Below are 13,220 nucleotides of genomic sequence, written 5' to 3'. Positions count from 1 at the left end.
GAGTACCTAAGCAAAGTATTACTCAGGCCTCCAACAGGAGGATTGCATCAAGGAAAATAAAAATGATGAGCCCCTAAGTATTTGACAAAACTTCAACTAGAGGGTTATACTTTTTTAAGTCCAATCTGATTCACATTTGTCATCTTTAATTTCATCTTTATTTATCATCTGATTCACGTTTTTTTTTTTTTTTTGCCAAAACTTATTTGTTCATCTTTCAGCAAATCTTTTACTTTATTTGTATTTTCAGCCAAACCATATCTTTTTCCTTCATGTTCATCACTCCAAATTCTTCCTTTTACATTAGAGAATCAGCATCAGGAAATGCTATTCCATCACATTTTATCATCTCAAAAAATTACTTTATCAATTATATCATACCATTTTAAAACACACCCAACATTCCAAAATTCTATTTTTTCCCATTTTATTTAAATATTCTATTTTATTCCTTTTTTTTACTATTTCTCTTTTTCTATTCCTTTTCCTCTCTTTCTCCCTCAACCTTTAGCACCGGTTTCAACACACAGAGCCACACACACATAGAGACCCATGATACACCGATCTACCTATCCAAACCCATCACCACACACACAAACATAGGTAATCACTCTTTTGAAACAAACTTTTTCATTCTTGAAAAACCACGACAGAAAAGACTAAGAATTAAGATTCATAAGTTTCATTTTCTCTCTGTTCTTCCTCAACTTTCTAGGAAACCAAACAGTTTAGAAAGAAAACTTTGATAAATTTTTATTTTTATTTTTTTAAAAGTTATCTTGAGCTTGCCATCCATCACTAAACACACAAAACAAAATGCACAGTTCATTAAAACTTTCTTTTCCATCCCAATTTTCTAACCAAACAAACAATGCCCAGAAGAAAATTCATACAGAAAACACACAAAGCTGAGTTGAACTATGCTCTCATCCATCAAAAGGCAAACTAAAACAACAGCAAAAACCAGAACCTTCTCTTATTTTCTTTCATCTTCACACCAAACAAAAACAGAACACAATCCAAGAGTTTCAAACCCCCCCCCAAAAAAAAAAGACTAATCAAACATGCAAAAAAAACCCACTATCGATGCCTCATCGGAATTACTATCAAAGCCATTGGAACTCCGATTCAAACCCATCAGAGCCCTCATGCCGACCCATCGGAGCCATTCGATTCCACTGTTGTCAAAACCCATAGGGTCTTGGGTCTGAAGAGAGTAGAGAGTAGGTGAGAAAGAAAGAAGGAAGAGAGAGAAAAGAAGAGAAATAACGAGAGAGGAGATAGAAATTCTTGGGTTAAAAAGGGGAGAGAGAGTATTAAAAAATTATTTTTTTTATCCCATTCAGCTACAGTACCATCTTACATTTAAGATGATACTGTAGCACTATGCCAAAAAAATTTAACCTTTCTCAATTTTGGCATATGGCAGGCCCACTGTTGATGCTCTTATAATGTAGAAAATGGAGCCGCTGTGTAAAACTGAGAAATTGAAATAATATCCACATCTCCACACAAAACTTCCCATATTGGCTGGCCCTAAACATTTTGAGGCCTTAAGCAAGAACTAAAATGAGGCATTTTTTATATTTATGTATTAATTAAATTAATATTTATTTAATATTTTATATTATAATATATTTCATTTTAAATCTTATTTGCTTGCCCTTTGAGATGCAAATTAACTAATTAAAATTTTGTATTCAAGTTCTTCTAACATCTCATTTTCAATCGATAATATAGTTAATACACTTAATCTTTCTTAGATGATAGGCTAAGAATGTATTGACCCATTTTGGTAAATTAATTGATTAAATTATCCAAGTGAATTAATTAGATTCAATTACATACAATAAATGTGGTAGCACAAACAAATCACCAACTAAATTAAATGCAGCGGAAAATAAATTTGACACAGGTGATTTGTTTACGAATTAGGAAAATCATCGAGATGAAACCCCACCGGGTGAATTTAAGGTCACCACTCCCGAGAATCCACTATAATCAAAACAAGTGGTTACAAATAAAAAGAATTCCAATACCTAATACCAACCTACAGTTGAACCCTTTCCCCAATACCCAATTGGACTTGTAATAGCGGCAATCTCTCCTTTCAATGCACGGCTCCTAGTACATGACTAACCAATAATGTACGAATCCTAGTACATGACTAACACACTAACTTGAGAAAAATGTTGGCTGCAACATTCTCCGGATCATCCAACAATGAAGATCAAGAAGTTTCTTGGTTACAAACCCTTGACACAAAGACATAGTAGCTTTTAAAGAGAATATAATGATCTATGGCAAATTGTCTCTGATCACAATATGCGTGTATAATTACTTTGCATCAAGTTGCATCTCATGTGACGGCCCTTAAAATAATCTTTACATATGTCTAGGGTTGTGAGAAAAGAAACCCTACACAAATACTCAAGGATATGCATGAAATCAGATCTGAAAATTCTAATTTCGTAATTCTCAACAGATACAGCTTCTATTGAGCTTCTGCCGAGCTTCAACATTAATCCTCGATAGAAAGGCTTCTGTCGAGATATCTGTCGAGCTTTAATAAATAGCACTTCTTCACTTATTTCTTGGTCAGACTTGCATGGTTTCAATTCTAAACTTAAACACTTGTTTCTTGGTCAGACTTGCATGGTTTCAATTCTATACTTAAACACTTATTTCTTGAAGTACTAAACCCATCCTAGATCTACCAAATTACAAGTAAAGTGCATTTTGTCAAAAGATTAGCCAATTTACATCACATATGTTTCTAACACTTTCCACATATGTCCTAACAGTGGGTAATTTTTTAGACCGGATTTGCATTTTATCCCGTTGAATTTTGATTTGTCTAGAGGTTAAGGATGATATTTTTAGGATAACTTATGTTTTTTTAGATCAAAAAATTTTCGGGTTACCAATATTTACAAGGATATTCAAAAAAAATTTTGTTCTTTGGTCACAATGATGTATCAGATTTTTTGGAGTTTCTTCTTAAACTAAATTTTTTTTTACTACCTTTTTTTTCAAAATTTTGAAGCCCCTTTTTACTTGGGGGCTTAAGCAAAGGTCTAATCTATATATATAATAATAATTAAAACTAAAAGAAAATTCAATTAGATTTCAAATTGAAATTAAATTAGAGTCTAATTTTATGCCATGTGTCCCATCTAATCTAAGTTTTTAAATTTTTGTGCCAAGTGAGTTAATTCAATGTAAAAATTAGATTTCAATTAGAATTTAATTTTGTGTCATGTGTCTCATCTAATCTAAGTTTTTTAATTTTTGTGTCAAATGAGTTAATTTAGTGTAAAAAAGAGGAGTCCAATATAAGTAAATCATAAAAAATATATAATTTTTGAATGATTTTATATTTATGAGCCTTTTTTTTTTGTATAACTAAAAACAATTCAAGTTTATAAGTCATATATATATATATATATATATTAATAGCCAAAATTAAGAGAAAATTCAATTAAATTCTAAACTGAAATCTAATTTTGCGCCACATGTCTTATCTAATTTTTAAATTTGTGTTTCAAATGAATTATTAGGTGCAAAAATTAAAAATACTAAATTCAATTAGATTCTAAATCAATCAATCAATCAATCAATATATATATATATATAAAAGCAGAAAACTCATGTGAAAAAAGTGTGAGGTTCTGCCAAGTGGCACATTGTATAATATTATTTTCATTTAGGCTTCCACCTCATTTACATTTATCATTTATGTTAAACTATTAAATAATGGAAAATGCATTTATTTCAAATTTTTTTTTAATAATGCTAGAGATACAAACTATTTTTCAAAAAATTTTGCAAAGTGCTTATGTGGTGAGTGATTATTGATAAATGAAAAATACGATACTAATGGTGGGCCTAAATAAAAACCAATAAAAGGTTGGCTACATCAACATTTTGTAAAAATGTTGTAAAATAGTTTGTACCTATAGCATTGCTTTTTTTTTTTTTTTAAAATGGGAAAAGGCAAAAATTTGTGTACATTTATAACTTATTGCTTTGAATAGATACAATGGATCTAAAAAGTTATGGAAAATGTAAGAATTAAGAAAGCTTTTCAATTTTCTGCATAAGACAAACTGCAATGCAGAAGCAATGCAGAATTGCAAGAGTCGGATTCAATATAAATCCCCATTTTTGTTGGACTTAAAAATTAAACTTCCATAATTTTTCTCACAACATCTATGGTTTAATTTCTGAGAGGTATGTTAATTTTCAATATATTATGTTCGTCTTAAATATTTTGTTTAGATTTTATGTATACGTTTTTATTTATGTAGCATTGCAATGTATTTAGGCTTATTTTTTCATATTATGTGCCAATTTATATTTTTGGTTTTCTGTATGATGCATATACTTGGTAAGGATTTGTTTTTGGCTGCATTTATTTCAATTAAAATTTGGAGATTAAATGGTGATATTATTGCATCACTATGACATTTTTTTTTTTTTTTGGTTGTATCATGAAAGTCTAGAAGTTTTTATAGCTAATTGATATATAAAGTATAAATCATACAAGAAAGACATCTAGGAACCAATAGATTTGTAGGTGACAATGTGACCTGTGTGATTTGGTGACATTTCTTGGTTGCATGAATTAAAGGAATTTTCCTCCAATGTATTTAGTTTAAATTTAGTTTTAGTAGAAAACTTCATAGATTAATTTTGACTAACAATAATAGTATACATGAAATCAATGGGACATAAATAATTTCTTACAAAATTTATCAAAATGCACCACGCATCACGCAGGATTTTGGCTACTTGAATTTTAATTGGAGTTCAATTTTGCACATGTAATCCATCTAATTTTTTAATTTTTGTAGCAAATAAATTATTGAATGCAAAAAAAAGAAAAGTCTAAATCTAATTAAATTCTAAATTTTATATAGGCGAAAATGCACTTTTGGTCCCTACATTTTGGACCTATTCTCAATTTGGTCCCTAAATTGATTTAGCTCCTAAGTCAGTCCCTGATTTTTAAAAATCGTTTTTTAAATAGTCCTTGCCGTCAACCCAGTGACAGAAAATGCTGAGGTGGCAAACGGAATACACTGTTTGCTGACGTGGCTAATAAAATAATAATAAAAAAATATATTTAACATTTTTTTAATGCCATGTCAGCATTTTCTGAATTAAAAAAAGCCACGTCAGTTTAATTAAAAAAATAAAAATAATTTATATTTTTCAATTTCAATTTAATTCAAACTAAATTTAAAAAAAAAACTTTTAAATCTAATATTATTATTATTATTATTATTATTATTGCTTTCATTATTTTTAAGGAGAGAAGAACACAAGAACTTGTTCTTCAAGTGCTTTGAATCCAAGAACAATCAAACCCACAACAAGAGCACAATTAACCCAGAACAATGCAAAATTTTATACTAAATCCCTATCCTCAACCGAAACCTCCAGAACACGAAAAAATCATCAAACCCAAACCCACATAAGAAAACCAACCCAGAAAAATCATCAAACCTCAACCCAGAAAAATGTCAAACCCAGAAACCTCCAACCCAGAACATGAACTTCATTCTTCACGTTTTTCTCCAAATCAAGACAAACCCAATTGACTAACCCACTCAAAATCAATCTCAGCACAAAAAATCCATACCCACAAACTGAAACCACCACCAACAACCAAAACAACCACCACAATCACCCACACCACCAACCACAACAACCACAAATCACCACCAAAAACTCACCGCCGATCAACCTAGCACCACCCACTGCCGAGAGTCAAACCCAAACTCAAACAAAACCCAAGACCCATACTAAAACTCAAAACACCCAAACAAAATCCAAATTCCAAATCCAAAACCCAAACCATCTGCCGCCACTGCCACCACCACTACCACCATCAACATTGCCAAATCCATACCCACAAACCCAAATAATAATAAATAAATAAATAAAAAAACCAAATCAGATCTGAATCCCACCTGTGCCGATCTACCACAACCACCAAACCCAAGACTCACGGCGGCCCATGGCGAGCAAACCACGGCCACCCATTAGCACCAACAGCCCCACGCCAGCCCACGGTGATCTGAATCCCACCTGTGCCGATCTAAACCCACCCACGGCGAGCCACGACCACCAAAACGCCACCACTCAACCAGAAATCACCGATTCGGAGAGAGGGAGATCGAGATGAGTAAAAAAAATAGAGAAATAGAGAGGGAGAAGAAGGCTGAATCGGTGATTTCTGATTTAGGGAGATTGAGTGTAGGGTGAAGAGAGAGAGAGGGAGTTTGAAATTAGTGGCAGAGAGTGTAGAAGATTTGTTTTTTAAGTTGATGAGGTTAACCAAAAACAAAAACAAAAAGAATTAAAACGTTTCTGAATTTTTATTTTTTAAGAAATGATTTTAGTTTAAATTAGATTTAAGGTTTTTTTTTTTAAATTTAATTTACATTTTTTTTAAATTTTCTCTGGATTTTTTTATTAATTTAAATGGTGACATGGCATTAAAAAAATGTTAAATATATTTTTTTATTATTATTTTATTAGCCACATCAGCAACATCAGTATTCCGTTTACCTCAAATTAATATATATATATATATATATATGACTTATAAACTTGAATTGTTTTTAGTTATACAAAAAAAAAAAAAGGCTCATAAATATAAAATCATTCAAAAATTATATATTTTTTATGATTTACTTATATTGGACTCCTCTTTTTTACACTAAATTAACTCATTTGACACAAAAATTAAAAAACTTAGATTAGATGAGACACATGACACAAAATTAAATTCTAATTGAAATCTAATTTTTACATTGAATTAACTCACTTGGCACAAAAATTTAAAAACTTAGATTAGATGGGACACATGGCATAAAATTAGACTCTAATTTAATTTCAATTTGAAATCTAATTGAATTTTCTTTTAGTTTTAATTATTATTATATATATAGATTAGACCTTTGCTTAAGCCCCCAAGTAAAAAGGGGCTTCAAAATTTTGAAAAAAAAGGTAGTAAAAAAAAATTTAGTTTAAGAAGAAACTCCAAAAAATCTGATACATCATTGTGACCAAAGAACAAAATTTTTTTTGAATATCCTTGTAAATATTGGTAACCCGAAAATTTTTTGATCTAAAAAAAAATAAGTTATCCTAAAAATATCATCCTTAACCTCTAGACAAATCAAAATTCAACGGGATAAAATGCAAATCCGGTCTAAAAAATTACCCACTGTTAGGACATATGTGGAAAGTGTTAGAAACATATGTGATGTAAATTGGCTAATCTTTTGACAAAATGCACTTTACTTGTAATTTGGTAGATCTAGGATGGGTTTAGTACTTCAAGAAATAAGTGTTTAAGTATAGAATTGAAACCATGCAAGTCTGACCAAGAAACAAGTGTTTAAGTTTAGAATTGAAACCATGCAAGTCTGACCAAGAAATAAGTGAAGAAGTGCTATTTATTAAAGCTCGACAGATATCTCGACAGAAGCCTTTCTATCGAGGATTAATGTTGAAGCTCGGCAGAAGCTCAATAGAAGCTGTATCTGTTGAGAATTACGAAATTAGAATTTTCAGATCTGATTTCATGCATATCCTTGAGTATTTGTGTAGGGTTTCTTTTCTCACAACCCTAGACATATGTAAAGATTATTTTAAGGGCCGTCACATGAGATGCAACTTGATGCAAAGTAATTATACATGCATATTGTGATCAGAGACAATTTGCCATAGATCATTATATTCTCTTTAAAAGCTACTATGTCTTTGCGTCAAGGGTTTGTAACCAAGAAACTTCTTGATCTTCATTGTTGGATGATCCGGAGAATGTTGCAGCCAACATTTTTCTCAAGTTAGTGTGTTAGTCATGTACTAGGATTCGTACATTATTGGTTAGTCATGTACTAGGAGCCGTGCATTGAAAGGAGAGATTGCCGCTATTACAAGTCCAATTGGGTATTGGGGAAAGGGTTCAACTGTAGGTTGGTATTAGGTATTGGAATTCTTTTTATTTGTAACCACTTGTTTTGATTATAGTGGATTCTCGGGAGTGGTGACCTTAAATTCACCCGGTGGGGTTTCATCTCGATGATTTTCCTAATTCGTAAACAAATCACCTGTGTCAAATTTATTTTCCGCTGCATTTAATTTAGTTGGTGATTTGTTTGTGCTACCACATTTATTGTATGTAATTGAATCTAATTAATTCACTTGGATAATTTAATCAATTAATTTACCAAAATGGGTCAATACATTCTTAGCCTATCATCTAAGAAAGATTAAGTGTATTAACTATATTATCGATTGAAAATGAGATGTTAGAAGAACTTGAATACAAAATTTTAATTAGTTAATTTGCATCTCAAAGGGCAAGCAAATAAGATTTAAAATGAAATATATTATAATATAAAATATTAAATAAATATTAATTTAATTAATACATAAATATAAAAAATGCCTCATTTTAGTTCTTGCTTAAGGCCTCAAAATGTTTAGGGCCAGCCAATATGGGAAGTTTTGTGTGGAGATGTGGATATTATTTCAATTTCTCAGTTTTACACAGCGGCTCCATTTTCTACATTATAAGAGCATCAACAGTGGGCCTGCCATATGCCAAAATTGAGAAAGGTTAAATTTTTTTGGCATAGTGCTACAGTATCATCTTAAATGTAAGATGGTACTGTAGCTGAATGGGATAAAAAAAATAATTTTTTAATACTCTCTCTCCCCTTTTTAACCCAAGAATTTCTATCTCCTCTCTCGTTATTTCTCTTCTTTTCTCTCTCTTCCTTCTTTCTTTCTCACCTACTCTCTACTCTCTTCAGACCCAAGACCCTATGGGTTTTGACAACAGTGGAATCGAATGGCTCCGATGGGTCGGCATGAGGGCTCTGATGGGTTTGAATCGGAGTTCCAATGGCTTTGATAGTAATTCCGATGAGGCATCGATAGTGGGTTTTTTTTGCATGTTTGATTAGTCTTTTTTTTTGGGGGGGGGTTTGAAACTCTTGGATTGTGTTCTGTTTTGTTTGGTGTGAAGATGAAAGAAAATAAGAGAAGGTTCTGGTTTTTGCTGTTGTTTTAGTTTGCCTTTTGATGGATGAGAGCATAGTTCAACTCAGCTTTGTGTGTTTTCTGTATGAATTTTCTTCTGGGCATTGTTTGTTTGGTTAGAAAATTGGGATGGAAAAGAAAGTTTTAATGAACTGTGCATTTTGTTTTGTGTGTTTAGTGATGGATGGCAAGCTCAAGATAACTTAAAAAAAAATAAAATAAAAATTTATCAAAGTTTTCTTTCTAAACTGTTTGGTTTCCTAGAAAGTTGAGGAAGAACAGAGAGAAAATGAAACTTATGAATCTTAATTCTTAGTCTTTTTGTCGTGGTTTTTCAAGAATGAAAAAGTTTGTTTCAAAAGAGTGATTACCTATGTTTGTGTGTGGTGATGGGTTTGGATAGGTAGATCGGTGTATCATGGGTCTCTATGTGTGTGTGGCTCTGTGTGTTGAAACCGGTGCTAAAGGTTGAGGGAGAAAGAGAGGAAAAGGAATAGAAAAAGAGAAATAGTAAAAAAAAGGAATAAAATAGAATATTTAAATAAAATGGGAAAAAATAGAATTTTGGAATGTTGGGTGTGTTTTAAAATGGTATGATATAATTGATAAAGTAATTTTTTGAGATGATAAAATGTGATGGAATAGCATTTCCTGATGCTGATTCTCTAATGTAAAAGGAAGAATTTGGAGTGATGAACATGAAGGAAAAAGATATGGTTTGGCTGAAAATACAAATAAAGTAAAAGATTTGCTGAAAGATGAACAAATAAGAAAAAAAAAAAAAAAAAAAAAAACGTGAATCAGATGATAAATAAAGATGAAATTAAAGATGACAAATGTGAATCAGATTGGACTTAAAAAAGTATAACCCTCTAGTTGAAGTTTTGTCAAATACTTAGGGGCTCATCATTTTTATTTTCCTTGATGCAATCCTCCTGTTGGAGGCCTGAGTAATACTTTGCTTAGGTACTCTCAGAGAACGGAGAATGATATTTCATCCTCTCATATTCATAGCGAGGCCTGCTCATTAAATTCATGGTGGAGTCCACTGTGAATATGAGAGGAAGGAACACCATTTTTTTTCTCTTCTAGAAATATAATGCATTTTACATTAAATTATTATATAATATTAGTCAGAAATCCATGCAATGCATGGGAAAACTTTGCCTAAAAGTATGTTGTTCTCAAGCTTTTCATAAAAAAATAATTAAATAATATTGGTCTCAAACTGAAACAATAAATACTATAGGAAGAGGTTAATAAATAAATGGTATGCATCTAACTAAAAGTTTTTATCTCTAGTTCTATTATATGGGATACCAAAATTATTTTTGCATCATAGATTATATACCAAATATTTGTAGTTAGAATCCTATAAATTGTTTAGATTTTCAGAAGGGGCAAATGTTGTCAAAATCTATGACCACAGTATCTCATCAATATCTGAACTTATGATCATTTTTATGCTTATGATGGATCTAGTACCATAGCATCACAGACAACTCAAACTTAAATATAAATATAGTTGAATGTAATATGACTATTAGTGACTATGCTATATTGCATATCATTTGACATTTTCTTTAACATAGCAAGATAAGCACTCATTATCTTCGAAGACAATACTTTCAATGTGTAACCCATTGGTAAGATTGAATATTGTCTTCAATTTAGGGAATCCTAATATACGACTTAAATTGAGAGAGAGCGAGAAGTTTTGAAAGAGGAAGAGAAAATAGAGTGGTGGGATTGTTGAGGTTAGACTATAAATTTTTTTATTATAAATTTTGTGATTGTATATTTTCCTTGACTGTACATCTCTATTAGTTTACACAGAAGAGCTTAATTAAACTTGAAAAATGAGTAGGAACGTTGGTTTGGTCAGATGAGATCACTAAATTCGGACTGCAAATCGTTGTTTGCAAAGAAGTTGAAGAGCGTGTGTAATCTAAAGGGAAGCTTGTATGGAGGAAGAGCGTGTGTAATCTAAAGGGAAGCTTGTATGGAGGAAGAGAGTTTCTAAGTGAGTTATGGTCTTAGCTTTCAAGTGTCATGTATATGTGGGGAAAGAGAAAGAGAGATTGTAAGCGGGTTAAGGTCTTGGCTTTCATCTACACATGGGAAATGATCATGCTTGGGTTATAATATGCAAGAGAATAAGTGGGCTTGGGTTTTTTTATAAGGTTTGATATGATTTGGTCTAATTTTCAATAGCAACCCATCTTTTAGATAACAATAAAAAGAAGTTAACGCGATATTTTGAGTAACAGTAAAAAAAAAAAGGTTAATGAGAAAAGGTTAAAGAGGAAAAATGCAAAATTAGAGTGCCATTTGGCAAAATCTCATACTTTCCAACATGAGGTTTCTGCTTTATTTATATACTAATTATAGGCCTGTGTGTTGCACGGTTTTATGAAAAACTTATAAAATAAATGTATAAATAATTATATATTTTAATAGATTCAATAAAGATAAAAGAAAAAATTATCAAGTGTAAATAATTATCTCACTAAAACAAGGGGTAAGATTTCTTCCTAAAACTAAATTAAATTGATAATTCCAAATAGAATTTTAAATTGATAATTATTTAAAAAAAAAACGTACTAAACAATTGATAAATCTAAAATTAATATAATCTTGATCATATTATAAATTAAAATTAAAGTTGATAATTCAAGAATACACGTGTAGAACATCTTGATAATTTGATGTAACATAAAAATCAAATAAGAAAATTGTTGAAATTAATCTATTAATTCTAACCATATTTAATCATTAATTCTAAGACCCTAACCCTAAGCATATAAATTAGATCAAAGCTAAGAAAATTAGTTTGAACAAAAGGCAACCAATACACAAAACCTAATCAATTTAATAAAAACAAAATACAAAAACAAAGAAGGAGCCTTTAGAAACTTAACAATGTTTTCGAATGTTTTGAATTCATTAATTAAAATCACATGAAGACAAAAAACCAATAATAACACTAAAGAAAATAAACAAAATGAATATAATAATAATAAAAGAAGAAAGAGTGCATACCTGCATTGTCATGGGATTTAAGCATTCACATATTGAAATAAGCTTCACTCCAAAAAGGATAAATAGGGTTATATATATTGGTAGATTTCTATTTGAAATATAATTCATTTAAATCTTACTGAAATTAAAGATGTTTTCAAATGTTTTGAATTCATTATTTAAAATCACATGAAGACAAAAAACCAATAATAACACTTAAGAAAATAAACAAAATGAATATAATAATAATAAAAGAAGAAAGAGTGTATACTTGCATTGTCATGGGATTTAGGTATTCACATATTGAAATAAGCTTTACTCCAAAAAGGATAAATAGGGTTATATATATATATATATATATTGGTAGAGTTCTATTTGAAATATAATTCATTTAAATCTTATTGAAATTAAAGATATCTAATCAATGTGTTTGTTTTTATCCCATAAAAATTGGAATTAAAAAAAGTTCACATGAATAGAATGAAAAAAAAAAAAAAAGAAGAAGAAGAAGAAGAAGAGAGAGAGAAAGAGAACGTAGTTGATAGGTATAAGGAATTTTGATATATATATATATATATATTTAAATGTTATCATAGAAATGATCAAATTAATGGAGATATATACTGTTTTTTGGAAAATATAGAGATTATCAAATTATTGGAGATATATACTATTTCTTGGGATAGAATTATATTAACCACCTCTTGAAGAATTTGGATTGTGCTTATCCCTTACTAATCAAGTTTTGTAGCTTGATATTCTGATAAAATAATATTAATTTAATAATATTAAAATTTTGAAAATTTAGATGATAAATGTTATTTAAATTAAATTTTTGTATGTTAAATATTATCCCCTAATTTAAGAAATATATCCTAACTAATAAAAAAAAACAATGTTAATTAGATGATAAATATTATCTAAATTAAATTTTTGTATGTTAAATATTATCCCTTAATTTAAGAAATATATCCTAACAAATAAAAATAATGTTAATCTAATTTCATTTAATGATAAGAATAAATTATAGTCTTGGTAGTATACTATTCTTTTTTAATTCTTTAAAAATCTAAAAATTTAATAAAATTTTTACGATTTGGTGAATCCATGTGGTGCAACCACGACGTCTAAAC

This window comes from Quercus suber, unplaced genomic scaffold, assembly GCF_002906115.3.
Source record: "Quercus suber isolate HL8 unplaced genomic scaffold, Cork oak 2.0 scaffold_730, whole genome shotgun sequence".
Lineage (NCBI taxonomy): Eukaryota > Viridiplantae > Streptophyta > Magnoliopsida > Fagales > Fagaceae > Quercus > Quercus suber.
The sequence above is the reverse complement of the archived record's forward strand: the minus strand, read 5'-3'. Positions refer to the sequence as shown.